General features: G+C 36.4%; 1 pseudogene; it reads left to right on the top strand.

Moving 5' to 3' along the window:
* LOC136284123 (fibroblast growth factor receptor 1-like) overlaps positions 1-6,003 on the top strand; it is a 159,982-nt pseudogene that overhangs the window by 130,882 nt on the left and 23,097 nt on the right.

Genomic DNA, 6,003 nt, shown 5'->3' with positions numbered 1-6,003 from the left:
CTTGTAATACAAACAAGCCAACAAAGGACTAAAGTTACTCTTACTCGCCACAGAGTTTACCACTTGTCGATATATTAACCCAAGTGAAACAGCTAAAAGTCTGCCTGTACTTATTGCAGTCAGTGTGAGGACAGACACGCCACAGAAAATGACCCCCAAGGTTCGGTTGATGAGCGAGCCATGGTAACAAATTGCAGAGTGTTCTTGGGAAATTATGTAGGGCAAGATGAAACGGCTGGAAACTGAGTCCAACAGTGATATCAGTGCATGCAAGATTACTGAACAAACATTTTGATGTTGATGAAGGGAAGAAATCTTGCAGAGAGGGAAAAGAATGAGACCATTTCCCACAATGGCTGCAATGGAAATTATAAGATCAATGACGAAACAAACATAATAAGACTTCGATCATATACGCCCGTGAAGCAACGAAATTGATAATTCTTGTTTGGTTTGTATTTTCCTTTAGGTTCTCCATGTTATTTTATAGCAGTTACCACTCTTTCATTGCTAAAGGCGTTGAGAACTCTCCTCTTGAACACCACACTGAACATCCAAAGAACGAACGAATCTAGTTTCGAAAAATGAGCAGGTGGTGATGTTTAAGTCTCTCTAGCCATGTAAGACTTTCAACTGCAGGGGGGGTTTTCTATATTCAAGAAAAACAGAGTTGAAGGTTTTCGGTCAATACCATTTTGTTTTCTTTTCCTGCGGTGATTTTCCAATATTTCGTGTGGCTTATTTCTTCATTTTTACTTCAAAAGAAGCATGGAGGTAATTGTTTCTTTTCAGCTGGCTATTTGCGGTGGTAACACTTTTTTTCCGCACACCACACCCAACTCGTTTCAAAGCAAATTTAATTAATTTTAAAGTTGTGTTTTCTCTTTTAAACTTAAACCCTAATCGAATTCATTCAGAGGAAAAAGTAATATCGAGCTAAGATTTTCACGAATATTTTTTAGCCTTGCGCTTATGTTTTTCGCCAAGTTAAAGAGTACCTCTACTCACTAACATATCCTGACGTGCCGGCAAATTGGCTCTGGCTAATGAATTCTGAATTTAGGGAACACACTCGTGGCAAAATATTAATTTTTCAGAGAAGTGAGAATTGCAGTAAAGAAGACAATCAGAGCGTTTTTTGTTGTTGTTTGTAGCTCAATGATGTCTTTATTTATGAGAATTCACCACGATGTTCTTAACATAAGTATATTATGCAAATTTTTTTTCATCTAAAAAGCACTTGCTTATAAAAGAACCACAAATATGTTACCTTAAAAAAAACAAAACGAGCATAGCTAAGAAGGGCAAAGACACACATGGGTCAGGAACTGAAAAGAAAAGCTGACTTGTTGAAAGCTCTACAAAGTATTGGCGAAAAAAATAATTCACAGATTCTACGTCATTTAGTATGTTAAATAAATGTGGCACCTGCTTACTAAACATGATGAAAATTCAAAAATATGAAAAAAACGAAAGAGTTAAAAACAAGTCTAATTATAGCTGTGACATTTGTCATCGGAAAATCAGACAACAGGAGGAATTTTTTATCCAATAGAAACTGCTAAAATTCTCAACAAAACAATAATACTCTTAATCGAATACGGATCGCCCAATAAACGTTTCATTTGCTGCCAAAAAGGGAAAGACAGAGCCACAAGTCTGAACGTGAGCGCCAATGGCGACCCTCACAAGCCAGTTATCTTCACAATTACCAATTGGAGTAGTAGCATTTCTCCTCGCTTTCAACATTGTCCTCTCCTTCACTGCATCTCTTGGTAATGCTCTGCTTCTATTAACATTTTATAAAGTGTCCTCTTTGCATCCCGCTGCAAAGGTCTTGTTTGAATGTCTAGCCGCTACCGATCTTTGTGTGGGTCTTTTTTCACAACCTCTGTTCGTGACTGTTTTATTTCTTACATTGATCTTGGTAACACCGACATAGATATTTGTATTACGTCGAAGAGGTTGTTTGTATATCCAACTGTTTTGTTTGGAGTGACTGTACTGATATCAACAGCCATCAGTGTTGACAGACTTCTTGTTCTGTTATTGAGGCTGAGATACAGACAAGTTGTGACACTAAAGCGAACTAAGCTGTTATACTTTTATGCTGGATAATTGCTGTTTTGCGGATTGGTTCGTGTCTGGAGTCAAACGGTTTCGGAGATTGTTGCTTTTGTGGCCGTTGTGGTATCTCTGGTTACTTCCGTGTTTTGCTACGTAAAGATCCACCTGAGATTACAGCGGTACCAGGCTGAAGTAGAAGACAACCCTGGCGAAGGACGGTCAATGCAGCAGGAGAATATAGGAGCAGGAAAAGATGAAGCAGGCGCAATACGGGGGGACAAGAACAGCCACAGAAGAAGGAGCAGGAGTAAAAGGTACAGGAAGGGGAAGAGTACGTGCATGGACAGCAAAAGGTTCATCAAAACAAAGATTAAACGAAAGAGTTCAACTAAACATCAAACAATATCAGAAAACAGTTTCCAGCATATTTTGGGTGCAGTTGGCTTTAGTGGCATGCTACACCCCTTTTATAATTGTGTCGATATTGAGACATACAGTACTTAGTGGATCAGCATTCATGCTCTGTGGCTCTTTACGAAATTAGTTTATCTGAACTCATCTCTGAATCCCTTTCTTTACTGTTGGAAAATCACAGAAGTGAGAAAGGCAGTAAAGGACACAGCCAGGGTTTTTTGTTGTTGTTCGTGATTCGAGGTCGCCTGTACTTATTTGGAAAAACTTCCGTGTCCTTAAAGAAATAATTTTTTTGCGATTTTTTTTTATATTAATCAATAAGGAATCATTGAATGCTGACAAGCAATTGCACTTACAGAGTCGAAAACTCTATTGCAATATGAGGAGGAATACAAATTTCTTTTTTTTTTCCATGTTCTCTTTACAGGAAGGAGAATAAGAAGAAGAGGAAGACATAACATCAATTAGTCTCTTTTTTTTGCCATGAAATACAATGAGATATTGATTGAGAATTGATTCTTTCTATCTATTTTGGACGGGTTTCTAATATTTATTTAAAGATCGCCCATGCATAAACAAAATTAATAAATAAACGTTAATTGTGGACTTGTCTTTGCTCGATATGCCCTGTTCTCTCTTGCGTAAATCTAATAACTCGCATATTGACTAAACAAACCGTTTTCAGCGAAGTGCGAAGCAACTTTGTCGAATAAAACCTTAAAAGAGTCTACCCCGTACATTTGTGCGGCCCCTTTAGTCCTATTGCGGCGGCGCTTTTAAACAAGTAAGGTTGTTATTTTTTTTTCCTTTTTCGCCGCCTCAGTTATTGCTGACTTCTCTATACATACAGTCACAGTGAACCACTGCTTTCTTTTGCATTTTTGGCCTCTTTCAGCTGACTTTTCCCCACAATCAGGAGGAAAAACCTCAAGATGAATATGTCTAACCTTTATTTTAAAATGCGTCATGCTTGAATATCAAATAAGACCAAATTAAACATCTCACAAATTGAGGACGCCACAAAAATGGCTGATTGGTAATTAAATGGCTTATATTTTGGTATTAGTAAATTCGAGAATAATAAAAAACGAGATTTAGCTAAACTTTAAGTTCTCTTGAACTTTAACTTTATGATGAAAAACACAGCGCGCGTCTCAGCCCTTATCAATGTTCAACAAATTTTTTTTTTTTTCCACAAACAGTTCACATCTGCTTCAAAAAAACAAAGCGTAAAATGTGTAATGATATCACGAATAAATCATTCACACGAGCTCTAGAATATACTCTAGGCCATTTTGGCAATAGTCTTGGTTTTAAGGGCGTGATGAATGACTCAATAGCTTAGTCATTAAAACCGGTTACGCTCTCACACAGAAAGGCACAATCCGTCTCCTCCTGACGTTTTCAAGAGGTATTACGTGTTTACTTATCAGTACCTGTTATAGTATTTAGCTAGAGACTGGCAAATTGGGTCATCAGGCTTTCAAATACTTTATTCTTAGTCGCATAAATAACCGTTTTTTGGTTGACAGATATGTCAGCCTGCTTGTTTTTTGATAACACCAAGGGTAATAATATATGATTATTGACACACTTTAGTTGTTGTTGTGCGTGTGCTGGTGTTTTGGTGGCCAGCCAAGACCTTTCAAATTTATTTATATTTCCTTTATTGACATTAATTTTACAAGATATGGATAAAAAATGATCATTTTCCAATTTGTCTTTTCTGAAATGTTTGCATTATACGATAAGTTGCGATGCCAATCGCCCTACACTGGAAATTTATCAAATGTTTATTATTTCTTAACTCTTCACCGAGGTAGATTTAACTAGAGGTGGATATTTACCAAGCTGCGAAGCGGAGATGTAAACACCCACCTCTTGCCACCGCACTTAGATGAATATTTTTTTAGTATATATATTTAATACTACTGATGAGATAAAAAATGAACAAAAAGATGATTTTTAATAATTTATTCCTGCAACAGTCTCAACTTTTTTGGGCGCAAATCCCGTGGAGGTGAATGGAGAAGGATGAGCAAAGTTACGTTTTAGTGACTACTTTGGGTTCCTTATATTCATTTTGAGGGGTCGAAATATGTCAGATTTTCGGGAGGTTCAAATAAAAAAATAATTTAATTTAATTTCGTGTGTACAAAATTTCAAAACCCTATCTAAACGATAAATACTTCCTACAACGTATCCTCAACACCAAATAGACAAATACCGAAAAAAAAAAGCAAAAAAACCAAAATTTTTGTAGATCGACGTCAGAGTCCCTACACCGATCTTTTTCGACGACGATCGTTTTACTTCACTTTAATTTAAAGGACACTCCTGTCTCAAAAAAAATTTGTCTTCGCCCAGCCTTGAACTGGGGGAAAGAAATCTGAAGTTTAGCATCATCCAAATATTCAGTAAAACAAGATTGAGGGGCATATGAAAAGTCATTTACATAAATTCTGAAAAAACAAGTCATGGAAAACCGCTTGTGGCACTCTGGATCAAAAAGACCAGAGGGTCAGAGAACTCAGAATTTATGAGCTACTTGTTGTCTATCAGATGGATTAATGATGAACTAAGCCACACCGAAATGCCATCGTTAATCTTGGCAAAGGCCTTGCTCATGTCAAAAAAAAAAAACAGTAATAAAAATAACCGCAGTTGCCTGTTTCTCTAAAAAAATCAGCACAGTTCTCCCACGATGAAAGTTGAAATGGGTTAGGCAATGTAGCGTTATATGTAAGTGCTCGTGAAAAAAAAAACAAAATGAAAAATGACTGAATGAGAATCCATTATTATATTAGCTCGTCTGTGTTTCTCGAAAACGCCATCTATTGCTTGATTAAACTCGACATATTTGCTGACATAGTGCACCAGGAAGGCACGATTTAGTATCAACAATATTCAAAACAATATCCCGAGACGCCAAAATGCCTGAAACTGTGGAGATAAAAAGTAAAAAAAAATGCTTCCTTGGCACTTGGAATATCTGCCTTAGGCCAACTTCTGCACTAAGAATCATCACAATGGGGTTTTTGTTTCAAACTTCTAAAACACTTTTTCTCAGACATGATTTAGCAGTGATGTGAAATAACAACATTCAAGACTAATCAGCTTAATACCCCGATTTCTAATCAACAAATTGGAATAGAGAACTCGATTGAAAAGGCCGGTTTAGCTGTCTACAAAAAGGATAAAATGTATTGGGTTTAATGTTTTGAAAATATGCTACTCCTGGTTGCTAAGAGCGTAAGCTGGGAATAGAAAAAAAATTTACACTTAAGAACTAACGCGCAGCTACTGGATTTTCGTCAATCTTACTCTTTGAAGGAGGTAAGATGTCATTTTAGTTTATGGTATCCTTCAAATCTACATTTAGATCCAGACCAGCAATTTTGCTGCAATGAATGGAGTAAACGAAACGATTTTAGCTTATATAAGTTTATTGAAGCATTTAGGGAGTTCTTCTTTACAACAAGTAAATTAAAAAAATTAAATTAGAAATATTACTTATACTAG

The sequence above is a fragment of the Pocillopora verrucosa genome, chromosome 11 (genome assembly GCF_036669915.1).
Source record: "Pocillopora verrucosa isolate sample1 chromosome 11, ASM3666991v2, whole genome shotgun sequence".
Classification (NCBI taxonomy): domain Eukaryota; kingdom Metazoa; phylum Cnidaria; class Anthozoa; order Scleractinia; family Pocilloporidae; genus Pocillopora; species Pocillopora verrucosa.
Note: the sequence above shows the minus strand (reverse complement) of the source record. Positions and strands in the feature narration are given on the sequence as shown.